This window comes from Sinohyriopsis cumingii, unplaced genomic scaffold, assembly GCF_028554795.1.
Source record: "Sinohyriopsis cumingii isolate HCF-2022 unplaced genomic scaffold, ASM2855479v2 utg000360l, whole genome shotgun sequence".
NCBI classification, from domain to species: domain Eukaryota; kingdom Metazoa; phylum Mollusca; class Bivalvia; order Unionida; family Unionidae; genus Sinohyriopsis; species Sinohyriopsis cumingii.
This window is the reverse complement of record NW_028315892.1, coordinates 3280875-3297942: the sequence shown is the minus strand read 5'-3', so window position 1 is coordinate 3297942 and position 17068 is coordinate 3280875. Positions and strand designations below refer to the sequence as shown.

The 17068-nt window shown below is 35.1% G+C and overlaps 1 protein-coding gene across 3 annotated transcripts in view; it reads right to left on the bottom strand.

The window, feature by feature from the left end:
- Positions 1-17068, bottom strand: part of LOC149774264 (uncharacterized) — a 74180-nt gene that overhangs the window by 40588 nt on the left and 16524 nt on the right. The window contains exon 1 of one of the 3 annotated variants that reach the window (XM_089945595.1): positions 15086-15258. The exons of 1 other annotated variant lie outside the window; for it this stretch is intronic. The gene's annotated coding sequence lies outside the window, so the exon portion shown is untranslated. Of the gene's footprint in view, positions 1-15085; positions 15259-17068 lie in introns of those variants that run through there. One more of the 3 variants, XM_089945593.1, reaches the window with a different exon arrangement.

The window sequence follows — 17068 nt, the reverse complement described above, 5'->3', positions numbered from 1 at the left end:
ATGTAATATATTCCACATTAGATGACATAATACCTAGACATAAAAAGAAGGCTAGCCGCAAGTTCTAGCACATTGATGTACAGAAATGTAGCATTTTTCTGCATCATTTCGTCTTTGGTACATTCTAAATCAGTAACGCAGGTACCTGCATACAATAGTGAATGCTGACTTCTTATCAATAAACTAGATTGCACGCATTCACTCTCATGTTTCTTGCATTCGGAAACTTGGGACCACATCATAAACATGTAAACGACCATTATAACAAACATGATAAAGACATTCAATTTAAGTGTTGCGACTGTGAAGACATTTGTTCTGGTACCTCTTTATTGAATCCAATATACATTTGGCATAATGGCATAAACAATCTGCGGTTCAAAATAATAAACGTTTAAGTGGGGGTTTATTATACACTAAGAGCATCATATATAAAAGAACCTTTACTGGGATAACGCCCATTTGGTCGGGTGGTTTATCTTTGGATGTTTCAACTAACTAAGAAGATTTGTATCATAATGCCTCGTTCTGAAATTTATTTTCAGATACAATTATGTTTGTACATATGTACATTTTAAGATATTTGGAAGAAATATAGTAAACAAGATGTTAGATTTGTAAAGCACACTCTTATAACATATGCTTAGATACAGTCCATCTACGCTGCCAAGCATTTGCCATAATATCTGATTAAAGCAAGATTGTACAACGACAATTTTTTGTCTGCTATACAGGCACGAGTACACACAGACATTCAAATGACTGTCAGCGGTAAAGTTGTATGATACGTGTAAGGTTTATTATATGTGAGTAGAAGAACTTGTTCAGTTTCCTTGCTTCCGAGTAATGTTATGTTTAAGATACATTTATGTACCTTCCTCGGTTTTTTTTACCCTTAAAATATTTCCGTAGAGTTATTTAATGACTGCCTTGCACCGTCTTGAAACCAATGTATTAACTGAAACAATAAATACGGTTTTCACATATTGTCTTGTAACCCTGTAGGTAGTGAAACATGTTCTGCATAAAATGCAGTTGAGATAGATATTAGAGTGTACACATCAAAACAATACATCCCGTGTTTTGGGAGCCAGGTGCACAACACTTATGAATCAATATAAGTGAAATAGTAGAAAAATTACTGTTTTGTGGGTTTTACGCTTTTGGCCTGTCCATCATATATCATCATTTGCAACTCTATAAAAGAGCTGGCAACCTATCAGTAAATATACATGTGTTTGGTTATAAACATTTTGAAAGCTGAGATAAGTGCAATGTGGATGCTATCGCTTTAAAGATATTTCATTTGGCAACAACACTGTTCTACTTGTGTAGATAATGCACCCATAATAAGTAAGTATCCCCCAATTTTGAATCAACTTTCTTTTAACAAATTACGACATGAAAATTAGGAAAATATATTAAAAATATATTAAAAGTAGACTTGACCTTAATTTCAAAATAAGTTATTAGCACACTAGATATCATAGTAGAATGTTACTATTTTAAAGTCTTATGAGCATACACATCTTTCTTTGTTTAAAAATTACGACTCTCCATTCGCATCTTGTGATGTTTCTGGGGAGAAAGTGAAGGAGGTATTTGTCTGATTCGGTCACATACAAACAAAAAATATATATCGCACTGTAAACATATATGACAACATGTTCTTCTGACACTTTTCTACAAACGGTGATGACTAAAATAATTTGGTAATGTCAAACTACGGCCCTACATTTCCATTCTCATGTTATTGATTTGAAGGATAGAAACAGAGCTATAAATCTTTTACGCTGCCTTCTTTCAGTTCTGATTCTATTGTATATGATGATTTGGCTGAACTAATCATGTAATATAATGCTACACTTGAAACGAAAGCGCGCATGCTAAAACTATCATGGTAGAAAAATCAATATCACCCGTCTTGGAAAGTTAATCATTCCGCACTGACAGTTTTGTACTTCTTTAGTCACATACCCCACAGCAATAATTAATGAACAAAAGGTTGTCGATAAGAATAAAATAATAACACCTTGGAATAATATCTTATAAACACAGAAGCCTTCTGCAACCTAAATAAAATGCTCTTAAAATAGGTAAGTTAGTTATACACTGGCCTAGCTGAAGCAAACGAACCACCGTTATCATATTGTAGAGAAATGCTTTCCACACAGTATGGTCTCAAATTAAAATCAAACCCTCTGAATCCTGCTTTTCCGGCTGTTTTTCAACCCAAATACAAAGGTTTATACGAAAAGAAAGCAAACGCCATACCTTCCTTTGGCATTAGAATATGATCCAGCCTTGACAGTACAAAAATAGATTTTTCTAAAATTCAGAAAACGTCCATCTCCTAAACACCACCCTGGCTACTTAAACAACCAAAAGTACTTTTACGCTACACGATGGAAAAAAATCCTAAACAATCCTTACTGTCTTCCACAACTCTTACTATGAACTCCTCACCGAATTTAAAAACTACACATGAATTTACACCGATGGATCAAAGGATGAGGAAAAGGCTGCTGCAGCCTTTGTTTGTGGAAATCACACAACGTAAGTTCGCTTACCAAATGGAACATCTGCCGAAATCAGAGCAACAGACCTTGCTCTGCAACATATAGAAAACAAACGTATTTTAAACAGCATCATCTTCTCCGATTCACTATCAGTACTTCAGTCACTAGACAATAAAAACCTGGAGAATCCATTATTGAAAAACATACTCGTCAAAAATACCGAGCTGAGTGTTTCCCACAATGTAACATACTGTTGGTTTCCTAGCGATATTGTTATTAAAGGTAACGAGAAAGCAGATCGCGCTGCTAAAATGACCCTTACTCAAGAAACATCTGATTTTAAAATACCGTATACTGATTTTAAACCTGGTGTCAGAAAGTCTTTATGTCAGAAGTGGCAGGTATCATGGAATAATAGAGTAAATAACAAACTTCATGCAATCAAGCCAAATCTATGAGAATGGACTTCTTCCTACAGAACCATGCTTAGGGAGGAGGTAGACATTGCAAGAATCCGAATTGATCATACTTATATCACCCACTCCCACATACCAAAAGGTGAAGACCCACCAGAGTGCGTTTCTTGCAATGAACCATTCACTGTTAAGCACTTTATGATATAGTGTTTTGACCTGCAACCTAGGCGCGGTCAGTATTACAAAGTGCATGACATGAAGGAACTTTCTGATACTATAAACATCACCCGTATCATAGAATTCCTGAAAGCAGTGAATATTTATTCCAAACTCTAACTTTTATGCTATCACCGTGTGCAGTTTTATGCAATATATATACCGTCCTTTTTAATACCTTTTCATCATTCTTCATTAACACACACAATTTACATCCCCCGTTGATCGGGAAGCTTTTTTCACCGTTATCTACCTATTGTTTTATTTTCAACTATTTAGTTTGGGTATCACTGGACGATATGAGACTTTTTATAATTTTTAAAAGATTATACCTATAACAATTTGTTTGGCGCTAAATAGCCTAACAGCGCTGATGCGCCGTTAAAATACAAACAAACAAACAAATATATACACTGGTTTTGCATTATGGGGTGGGATGCAAACGTGTTTAAATTATGCATTCACTGTCATATCGGGTTTATTAAAAAGTTGTGTCCGGTATCAACATAATATCTGGATTGAAAATCATCTTTGCAATGCATACAACTAAATCTAGTCTGATGTAACTATGAAAAAGATATCAATCGTTGAGGCATTTTAATGTCTACTTTCAGATGGATATATAAACGAAAGGGAGTGCCAAATATTTAAATTATTTATAACAGTCACTCTCCTTATTCAGTTAATCTGTCTTTATGTTCAGTAGAAACCAGCGAATAAAGTTATATGATATAAATGGCAGACGAATACTCATATATATATATATATATATATATATATATATATATATATATATATGTGTGTGTGTATATATATATATATATATATATATATGTGTGTGTGTGTGTGTGTGTATATATATATATATATGCCATGTTAAAATCATATTCGATACTTTTACATGTGAAATATATTCCCTTTTATATCATGCATTTCGACATGAAAACACAAAATTCTATATGCTGTGTTCTTCCAACAAGAAACAAAAAGACAAAAACATATTTTATCATGCATTTAAATAGTTGGCCTCTTTGATGATGTAATTATGTTTTGACCTATATATTTGAGTCTACTCCACTCTAAAGAAATAATCCTCAGCAGGACTTGTATTTGCGGTCCTTAGAAGCTCAGATACTTCTAAATATTTTATAAACTGTAATTTATTTTTACACATTACGTCCTTCGGATCCTGCTGTTTTCTTATCTGACTAAATAGCTCGCTTTATTTGTCTGGAAGCTTTGTCCCGGTGATTTTTAGGCTAAACAGTCATGTAATGTATTTAAACTTCATACATTATTTATTGTACTCAGACCACCGGGAAGTTCAGGGACATACTTAAAAAGAATTACCAAGCGTTAGTCACTGTGTTAATAGCTACGCAAGTTAGGATACATGTCAACTTTTGTAAACATGCTTACTACATATTTACTTTATTCTCTGCATATAAGGCACTTGTTTGGTTATAGTTCACAAAACTGTTTATGGAAATAATAAGATCAATTCACTCACAACCTGTGTTTCAAACTTCTTTAGGCAAACGTAACACCTACACATTCTAAACTATAGTAAGCATGAATATTATCATTGTCAAGTATCATTCATAAGAATAAAATAAACTTTTAATAACAGTTAGTTGCCTTTGAAGCAGCTCTGTTCTAAAATACAATAATTGTACCTAAAGTACACCCTGATATTTTATTAGTAGTTCTGATATTTGTGGTTGTTGTTGTAATAATTATTGCTTTAATTGCTGTTGCTATTGTTGCGTAACTGGAGACAAGACAAATTCTTACTATTCCGTTTGTGAATTGAACCCGGGTTTGTCTGCTTTACAGTCGGGCGCATATACCATAAGACTTAAGCGTCTATGCTGCGTAGTAAGTTACCTCATATACTAATACCCTTGGAATTGTTTCTTATCTATTTCTTTAGTTTAGAAGGAAGAATTTACCATTTTGTATATATACATAAACGTACATATTCTTGAATTAGATTTGAAATGGCGTCTTTTATTTTAACCAGTTAGAAAATTGTATTGCTGATCGATGGACAAACCAATGTCTTACAACATGACCTGCAGCTGTACGCGTATCACACTGAAAACTGTAAACATATGCACGTGAAGTAACGTACGTAAATGGCAGAGGTAAATGTGGCATATAAAGGCCACCAACGTGTTATCAGCGCTACTTTCGTCAATAAGTGTTGCAACTTCAGTGGGAGTATACCAAGGAATTTTGACCGGCGAATGAAAGAAAATAAATCTGGCATAGTAAATGGTCGACATGTTTTCCCTGTTGATGTCACTGACTTTGATAAACCTGAACCTTATATCTTAAATGTGTATGGGGCTGAATCGTACCTATTCATTTTGTCCAGTCTTTATGATGGGTAGGGTTCGATATCAATGTTGATAAATAATATCCAGTAACATGCACCAATAATAATAATAATACTTAGCATCTTAGATGATAATGTTCCAAGATCTTTTGCATATACGATGTCGTGGAGGTTGGTCGCCGAATATGAGATTCATTTCGAAGAAATCAACATTACTACAGCCGGATATCTAACCAGTTTTGGTGTTTGTATTTAAATTGTATAGCTTTATGTATACATGATGGATTCAGAAGGGCTCCGCGATCATTATCTTGAGGAATTTCACGGTGACAAAGTGTTGGATCTGTTGGGATTGCGAGTCAACACCAATGTTGAATTTGTGCCGCAAATATAGGCTCAAATACAATCTGCTCTAGGGCCAGATAGAAGTCAACTTTTGTAACCCCCACGATATATCAATAACATATGTGGATTAAATGAAACCAGCGAATATCGCATTTTTCTTATTATACATCAAACTCTAGCATATGACTGGTACAACTCGAGCACAAATTCTTCCAAAGATCTGGTCGTGAAGTCACCGACAGGCTTGGAAACATTCATAGATTGGTTCTACAGCGATGAAGTTGATTTCATGGATCAAATTCTCCCACATTTGTATCGATCCAACATTAACAAATTCTAAATAAAAAGACCTCGACTGATAGTCATGAAAGATACATTTGCCAGTCTAACAGTGATTAGAGAAACACGGAAGAAGTCGTTGCTGACACAGACCAAGCCAATCGAGAGTGTAATTAATACAGTTATAGGTGAGTATGGTGTCAATGCCCACACACGTACAATCGCCGGAGACAAATATAGCCCAGAAGATATATTCTATGATTGCGTTGCAGCTATACCAATGACACAATATTCTTGATTCGAAGTTGTTGTTTGCGTTGAAACTGAGAAAGGTCAGCCTGTAAAGCAAGTACACTAGTAATGACGAAATTGTTTGTTCTCTTCTGTGTTGGTTTTTTACCTTTGCTGGCTATTTTGATGTGCCTTTTTATTCACAATAGATAACTTATATGATGCCTTAATGCATACTGGTACAATAGATCTAAACAATATTTTGTCACTGTAAGATCAAAGAATAAGCGTATTAAACACTATAACGTGCATCGTGCTATAAAACGTGCATTTGAATTATATCACTGAATTTTCTTAGTCACCAGTTGAATAATGGCCTCCGCGGTAAATTTTCAAAAGTATAGTGGTCTTTAAAAAACAACTTTCAATACTTGCAACCCAGGTACTTCCTGTTCCATATTACATGCATGGATGTAACATTTAGCTAGAAGAACATATAAATACAGAGGATGCTCATATATCCCTTCTGAACTTGTATCTTGCAATACTATATTTTTTGTACTTGGCATCATATCTATCTTCAGTTCATTCCGAATCCAGTGGGACACATCATTTCACAGCCTGTTTTTTTCAAATTACATTCCCAATACACATGCAGTATTGTATTCTTTTTACTCAAATTACATTTATCAGTATGGAATAAATTTATTTGATAAAAAATGAATTCATTGGTAAAATTCTTTAAGTTATTTGAAATTGAAACCAGTGTAATTTTCTATTTTGTGTTATTCTAAAAATTATAGTGTATATGTTAGGCCACACATTCATATTCAGCTTGAAAGGTTATACCATTTATGTTCACAGGTTCGTCAAACATTTGATCGCAAAAGTTGTTTGTAAAGGTCTTTACACCCTTTATTTGTTTTTGAAATACGATTTCCAAATGGAAATGGATATAAGGTCTAACCGGTGTCATTATACCTAACTATAACCTTTTTACCTATGAAATTTACACAATAAATTATACTTTGAAAAGAAAGGAAATTTGTGTTGAGACCGTACTTACCTTTAAATCTATCATAATCAATAATACTTCTCTGCTGTGAAAGTATATAACAAATAGAAAGTACATTATGTTGAAACCATTTCTTGTAGAAACGAATACCTTATTCAGCCTTATAAGTGAGCTCCTTGATAAATTTGCTTACATAAGATCTTGTCCTGTCTGAGGTATATTTTACTAAATGAACAGTGTTCAAGCCAATGAAAACATTACGCCAAACGCATTAAAAATATAAATATAAGAATATGCAGGACGCTCAGATCTACAGATGATAAACAGTATTGAAGCGGAGAAACGGCTGACAAATTAAATTATCAAGAAAACCGTTTGACTCGCAAAATACAAAACTTGTGTGTTGTCGGAGATTATGTTTGTGGATACGCAGCAGCAACAATCGTTGGCGTTGATATGGAGGGAATTTCTCCAACTGCAACTCCCATAGCTACGCCAGTCGGAATTTTTGTCGGGGCTATATCGATAACAGTTACTGTGGTCGGTGGTACCGGGCAAGAAACACTCCGTTATACTAATGACATAAAGGAATACGTGTCAGAAATTGTCGCGACAGCAAAAGGTAATCACATCACATGTGCATATTTGGCCATCGAAGAATAATCAACTACAATAATGGAAAGCTTCTGACGACTCAACACGTAAACACGGGACACGACAGATTATTATTTATTTGCATGCAGCAACGATCGAGCAAACGAGTAGTATCATAACTGTGATGTATGAGGCCACGCTTATATATCACTACTCCTCAATGCCTGAACCACTAATGGGGTTGTCAAGCAAAGCTTGCACGAGGACACACGCAAGCTACAATCGCGGTTGCATGCGTGTGCCAAACATCCCAAAAATGGAGAAAGGTTCTGGGTTAGCAGTCAGTATAGCTAAGTGTGAATTGAACCCGCATTACGATATTGTTACCGGACTTGCACGCGTTGTTTTGTAAGGTTAATGCTTCGTGAAATATCACAAAATGCAATAAATTTTGACAGATTACGCTATACTGATAGACTTGTTTCCCAATTTCGCCTGAGTTGCGTTAATTATATTTACATACATTTGAATGGTTTTCAATGCAAGTATCAATGATTACTGGGTTAGTAAACTCTCGAGTTAAAGTTAATATTACCTTCTGCTATCTAGCTACTGTAAAGACAGCAGCAAGAAGTAAAAGTTCCAATTCTCTAAAAGTATTTAGTCATATATTGAAAAATGATCCTGATGAAAATTCCCTAACCCAGCCCATTTCGCCCTGCAACTAGCGACGGGATCAGAACATAATTGCACTTCTTCAAATGTATCGTTTATTATTATACAATGCCTGTCCCAATGATGTGTGTGATGAAATCATGCTGAGTAGTCACAGACGTAAACTAATTAAGTATCATTTGTCTGTGCTATGCAGAATATCGGTCAGCTTTAATACAGATACATGATGCTCAGAAACATGCTATATCTTTTCTGAGAAGGAAATTTATTCTTGTAAACGTCATACGAATGATCATTAACTTTAAAGAAAAAAGCAATTATATAGAAATTGATCTCAGTTCAAGACTTTAATAAAAGAAATACCTATTATATTGGCCAAAAGTTTACAGTCTATGATAGTTTCTTGTCGTATGAGTAATATAACAATATTTCAAAGCATCAACATATCCAATGTAAAGCAAATTTTTTCTAACACATTGTGATGAATAATTACTTCATTCACCTCAAAAGCTTAAAAGAAAAAAAACGGTAACTGGTCTAATTTTATATATTAATTCTACATATTTTTGGGGGGTAAGAAAGAATTTTCTTTTGTTTTGCATTCACATACACGTTTTACCGCTATGCATTTACTTGTATTAAATTTAAAATGGACTTGATTGATTATTAACTTTTGCAAAAGCTGTTCAGTCTAACCTTAGAAAGGTAAATTCAACAATTGATGTGTATCGGTATTATGATCATCATTAATCTGATACAACCATATGTGTTAGTGTGATCGTCCTCAATACGATATTACGTGTATCTTCCTTGTTACAAGCAACGGTCGAAGATTTGTTATAGAAACGTCAGGTTCAAGACGATTCCATAAGGGCAATATCGATTTTCCTGTGCTATTAACTACAGATGAGGGGTTTGATGTTATCAGGCAAGACAAGATAAGACTTAATCTGGATGTAAAAGGTTACAACATAAGAGGTATATTAGAAACATAAAAAAATATAACATGCGATTTTTTTTATATAATTCCAATAATGGACAACATAATCTTAAAACCTGAAAATATTATTTTAAGATTAGTAAGTTACCTGAGTTGATTTTGTTTATCAAGGTTAGTCCAGGAAGTGTAAAAATGAGGCATAATGTTTTGTCTTTCATTGTAAAGATAAGAACATGAATGAAGATATTTATTTCCTAGTTCTAGAGGTTGACAGCGTGTTCAATATCTTTTGTTAACGCAAACATTAGCCCAACTACTAGTTTCAACGGAGCGCCAATGAGTTGTTAGTCTAAAACTTTTCAAAAATTTAGACGTATATTTTTGGAAATGATAAATAAATCTTGTCCATATCCAAACAAGTTTTAAATAAAACGCAATTAAAACTTTTGGATGACGTATTGATATTAGTTTACCAAGCTTGTATGTATATACATTTAGTGGATGCTCTATCGAATTTGTTAACTATTTAACCCAAACAAAACTTTTATTTCTCCATACGTACCATAACCCAAGGTCATCATATGGAATTTCATCAACTGACCATTTACTGTCTTACAATTATCACCAAACTGTTTGCATAAGAGAGAATACATACAGCACTATAATTTATCTTCATAACCACTAACCACTCTGGTCTTCTAGTTTATCACGCTACATTTATTGTGTATAAGGAAGAGGAAACAGCCATGTAGCACCGATATAAATTCAAACGCGCATAGCTTTGTTATGGCACATCAGTGTAAGTATGTTATAACATGCCGTGGTAATTTGAGTAAAGTGTATTGCCCAAGAACATACAACATCAGAGATCTAGTGAACTCCGATGACATGATTCAATCCAGAGACCTTTCAGTAGCAAGGTTGGCAAGACAACCACCGATCGAACGTGGCTCCTGTCTCCATTACTCGCCTCTTACGACATGCCTTACGTCGTATCTGGATTGCACAAACTTAATCCGATAACGCTGGTAAAATAAGTACAATCAAAACCCGTGCTATAGACAATGTTCAATGCTTGATTTGCTAAGGTATATGCTTATGTGGAAAGATGCAAATAGATCGTCATCATATCAGTGTTTTAATTATTATTGTAGCGAATATCGCGTGTTTCATATTAACCCTTCATATATTAAGCTATCAGTGATATATTAATTTCAAGAATGGATTTATAGGTACAATAGATCAACACAAACGATATCGGTGACAGTCTAAAACAACATATCGTATAAATTCAATTTCTCACCCCTATGACAAAAGAAAAATCTCGAGATATTACAATGTGCAACTTTTTCCTGACTGTGTTGTTCTCCTTCGTTTTCTTAGTTTTTCTTCCTATTAATTTTCTCAGGTCACGTGTCTTTATATCCTCGCCTCGTGAATAGGATGGTATGTTTCAGCGATGGTTATATATGCGGCTGACACCCGAGGCTTAATAACTCGAATATTTCAATTTGACGAGAACAGAAAATATAACGTTAGCATGATAACAATTAAAATCATTTACATCAACCAAACCATATTACATGTTGATCAATAAATTTATGATAAACATAATCAGCTACGGGTTGACAAGGAGATTCGTAAAATCTATATCACGTTTAGCATCGAGGCTAGGAAATCACAGAAGTTACTTTATTTATCTTTGGCTTGGCTCTGCTCATCAAAGTAAACAAATAGTAACTCGAGACTGGCGGCCCTACCTTACATCACCAATATATCGTAAATATGCCGTGAAACTGCAACCCTTACATGTCTCGTGTCGAGGGTCGGCATATTGTCTCAGTGTAAACGTGAGAAGCACGTAATTAAAAGTCTAGCGTTCGACTATTGTATACAATTGACTAACAACCTAAAGGTGTGAATTTCAAGAATGATTAAGCTTGCTACATACCAGCAATTAGGACCTTTACGACGAAAATCAAATGAATTCATATAAATGTTTCATAGAAGCAAAATAGAAGAAAATAGAAGAAAGAAAGCCATAATGAAAACGGTGAGAAATATATTTAATGTAAGCTTGTTATAAGTGTGCATACATCAATGAACTGCCAAATCAATAGGTGTGAATAAAGAGGCCTAGTTCTCCCATTTGCCAGCAGCAATGGAGGTGTGGAGTTACATTATTGCCACTGATTCTTTGCAGATTATACGATATACAAATACAATGTATCAGTTCAACGGAAATGCATCTGTTTTGATTACCATCAAAGAAGGCTGAAGCTTGTTTGCTTTGGCTAATGAATCTCATTAACATATCAACATAGCTTTAATATAAATTACTGATAAGCAGCTTCGTATAAAAGAACTCAATGATCATTTTAACTTCATTGTAGCTAGATATGTATTGGGCATATCATGATTAGATACTCCATTATCTCTTTGTCTTAGGGCCAAATAGCGTAAAGTCCTCGCCTTTCTAGACGTTTAGAAAGTTGAATCGAGATTTTTATACAACAATATTTAACACAAGCGCAATCAACGTAGGGCAACCTTTAAGCGATCGTCATTAACATCGTGTATGTTCGTAAAGAAAGGTTTAGATAATTTATGAAGGTCAGACCCCTGTACAGCGTTTACAGATATAGAGTGTTTGCAAATCGTGAGTGCATATTTCATTAAACCACATACAACAGAAAAGTAGATATGAGCACAAACTGCATCATATAGGACCAGGGCTGTGTACAGGATTTGTGGACCCTAAGAAAAATTATCCAGTAGGCCCCTACGAATTAGAAATTGAAACAGCAAAAGACCCCCTGACGGTTGTGGGCCCCCTGAACTTTTCCTACAATGTCAGTGATTCTGGATAGGAATTACAAAGATGGAGATCCATTTCTGAAAGGACAGGGCCTGGTGGACGATTTTATTATGTGGCAAGAATTACAATTTGGACAAATATACGTGTAATTCAGTTCACTCATAAGGACTATAAACCTGCTAAAACGTCAAGGCTTACAAATATCTTTGAAGCATATAATTAGTTACATGTTAGATGGGTGCATACTTGATACCTCACAAACACGGGGCTTATTGGTACTGTTATTAGTAATTGTCTGTTGCACCTGTATGGCAGGAACAGTTAACTCGTCATTATTATCCATGAATATTTAACGAGGTAGCAAATTAAGGAGAGAGAGAGAGTACATTGCTAACAGTCAAACTTGTGTAATATGTGCAGTTTGGAGGGTTCACATTCATTCCTATTTCATTTCTTAATCACATGAATGTCTTTGATGAATATGATTGTTTGTTTGACATATGATGTGTCTATTTTTGTGTGCTTTGTTAGCTGTTAGTCATTCAAGTTAACTTGTTTGTTATCGATTTATTTATTACTATGTGGTCGGGGAGGGGGAGGGGGCGGTAAAATCAGAGGCAATATTCAGTAACAAATATAAATGAAGTTTTTTCTGTTCTGCTGATAACATATAAACTGTTTCCACAATTATCTCAAGTAAAATGATCATAACCAACTGAGTCACGTTACAGTAGAATGGAGTATGCCAGTCTACAGAAAATTCAAAATTGAATGTCTACAAATTAATGTCGATCACCTAGTTTTTCTTAACGATCGATGATCAGCTAATTTCAACTAAATCCAACAGAAAATCTACTTTAAGTTAACTGCTGTGTATTCCAGTGTGTTTGAAGCGAGTTAGTCTTCATTATCACTCTTACTGTACTTTATTCACTAGTATGTGAATGCAGGAAGTTCAATACACGATCCGCGTATCGGGTTTTCAACTATACTACTCACCTAAGCAGATTGCAATATAAAGTGAAAATATACTACATATAGGGTTGATATCATAACTGCGTTCTCGGTTTTCTTAGTAACTTTGTGAGGCTTATGCAATGATATTTAGTATGTAATAAAACTCTTCCGGCATAATTACTAAGCAAAACGCAACACCACAACTCGGACACACAAAGAATATATACTCGCGGAAACACAGGAAAACGAAAGGGAAGGAAAAAAGGTGTGATGGGCTATATGTGGGCCGCAGTTTGCGAATACGTCCTACGATTTTCACATTAAATCGATACTTTATAGACATGTATTATCCTTGACAATGGAAAACCAGCTTACTGCCTTTGCCGATTAAGGATCGAGCTCCATACAGTACTGGATAAAGTAAGTCTTAATATCCAGACAATACCATGAATTACAGAAAAAAATATAAAAAAATCTTCACAATTTATATCTGGTCAAACATCTTATATCCCATGCGTATTTTATTTGATAAAATATGGTGCAAATCATATGGTTCCCATACGGTATCATATCTAGGGCAAGTCGTGATTATCAGGTTGTCTACATTTTTATTCTCATTTATTTTAAAACATTAAGATATATCTAGTTTAAAGAAATTCAATCATTTATTTATCTATTTATTGTTTCGGTGGTGGGTAGTTTTGCAGGGAAGTAAGTCTTTTACGCTTTCAGGGTATGGCATATTTTATATTTCTTTTATCAAAACTTTTGAGTCGATTAAAACTTTTTTTTTCTGAAATTGAACCTTAATATTATGATTAAAGTGCTCTGAAACTAGTCTAGACAATTTAATTCATATATTACCCCGAAATGAAAATACCAGTCTCTGATAATAATAATAATAATAATAATAATAATAATAATTTATTTGGTCTGTTCTTTAGCTATCAAGAACTGGAATCTAAGAGAAATACCGAACGGAATGCTATGTTCTCATTTGTAATTTGCTGTTCACCCGTGTTTATCATATGCGTCTGTAATGAGAGAGAGAGAGATGACATCAGTGCGATTTTTTACAACATAATTGTAAATAAATTGAAGCTGTTTGATTATAGTAAATATAACAATCAAAAAATAAAGCGTCCTATTTGATTTGTGCTAACTATCCCAATACAGAACCAAACTTCTGGCACTTGGCATTTTTGTTGAACTTTAATCACATTTTCTCTTACATCAAAAGGTTTATTACTATGTGCATATCTAGATGAAACATAGCTTAAATATATCCATAATAAGTAGATTAATATGGAAACGTAATAGCAATAACGTACTCGGAATCTTTAAATTGAATTCGTATGGAGCATATCATGTGTTAATATATTCTAGAAAGGGTTGAAATTACTCGTTCTTCAGTAGAGCAGACTTAACATATACGCAGTATGTTTTCTTCCAGGTCGCCCGCTCTTTCCCTAAGTCAAAAAAAATGTCATATCGGATCCATTCAGCAGCGAAATGCTATATTATAGTGTGTCATATACATAGCTTACTGCTTGATGAATGAACTAAAAATATATGCTATATTATAAACACAGTGTTATTATTAGCATGGTGATTATAAAACATGCATACTGTGCCATCATATATACACCACTAAGACATTACACTTTAATATAGCGGCATTAATGTTCGTAAATATTTAATGCAGGAAGAAATAGAACAAATGGTTATGTACTACATACCACACCACTCTTCAATCATCCGATTTGAAGAAAGAGAAAGTCCCAGTTACATATGTACACCACTGGTAAATATCCGATCTAGTTTTTGTATCTGCTTACCTAAATTGTCTTCTACATGTACAGTAGACCTGATCCGATATATACTAAATTCTAGTATAGGTACATACGTATGTACTAAATTTATAGATACAGACCCGTTTACAATTCATGCATATCACATGTCAATATACCTATGTCCCTTCAAATATTATATTATCTTGGCAACTATGCAAACATGAACTGACATGCATTGCAAGACCACATCGTAATAGGTAAGAGATAGTCGGGTACATGTATGTACATATATGTGTATATATTAGTGGCATGCATGCATCGGTATTGGGCTTGTTTCGTTCGCACAATCGATATGGACATCGTTCGTAGCAACGCTGGGCTAGGCTCGCGGGGTATGATACATCAAGGACGTATTGTGAAATAATGAGTTAGAGAAATAAGAATGACTACAGTTACAACTTAGTATGACACCAAATGTTTCCATTTGGAGAGTTGTTAACAGGTTATGAAGGTTTCATAAAAATACGATTGTCGCTTCGATAATCGTTTACATATATAATTATCTGCATGGCAACGAATTAAAAACAAATCCAGTAAAGTGTATGAAACCATCTTATCTTCAATCAGTGATAAGACATACGGGGTATACTCTGACCAGATTATCTCAACTTGTTTTACAAGACAATCCCGGGATACATTGCTTAAAAGCCCCCACTGCACACACACGCACGCACAGACACACATGCGCAAACACACACTGGCAGGATACGACCAAACCCATTACAATTCCAAAATCACAAAATAGAATATAAATCTATGTGATATTTTTATGAAACATATGTGAATACTCATCGGTGTTCGGTTTGCAAGCTCTAAATATATAGAGAAGTTGTTTGTTGTTCGAAGACCAATATGACATCATTAACTGGGCGGAATTCTACTATCACGTAAGCTGGTGATCAGTCCAACTGCTCTCTGACCTGTGCCAACGCTAGGACTAAAGTAACAAAGAATCATGAGCCTGTCTGATTTCAGTATTTCTGACATAAGATATTCCAAGTCTTCAATTAACGTGTCCTTCATCTCATCTGGGTTGTTTATGGTGGGTACATCGATGTATGTCTTCTTCCATATAGTGGGATTCTCATTTGAAATAATGCATATCGTCTTCCCGAAATTGGGAGTCTCGTGTGAATTCGACTGTCATTCATGTCCGTTGGAGGGGCACCGAGTAGCCAAGTGGTCTAAAGCGCTCTCCGTTACGGATCACTGCCATCTCACCTCTGTCTGCGTGGGTTCGAGTCTCGGTGTGGGTATGTGAGAAAGCTTGCCAGTAGCTTCTCGTGGGTCGGTGATGCTTTCCGGGATTTCCCGGGTTCTTCCTCCACCATTAATACTGGCAGCCATGTATAGCCTATCGTGTGCTGAAAAATGGCGTTAAACCCTACAACAACAACAACAACAACAACAAATGTCCGTTGAAAGATTTGCCAGGGTGCAAATTAGCTGATGTCAAAACTAACAGTGGCTTCGGGTCGGTCTTTCGTAATTCCGCTGCTGCAGAAGAAGGTATAGGGAACTCCTACACTGAGTTGTTCTTATTCTCGAAGGCGAGTCTCACTCAGGACCGATATACGTGAACTAGGATTAAGGTGAAGTAGGCGCTGTTTAAGGCATCCTTCTTTAGACCCTTTATATGATACGTAGGAAAGCAGCGCGATCCTAATATGAGCTGCTTAGTCACGGGATGGCGGGGCGGGGGTGGCTCTCGTTCAAAAGCCGCCCTGATTCTAGGGAAAAGCGACCTCGTGTCTAGAACCGCATGTGAGCAGGTCTGTAGCTACATGGGTTTTCCACACCTGCTGTTTTGCAGCTTGCCCATCAACCACAACTTTACGGTACTTGACGAGAGATGGAAATGCTCTCTTT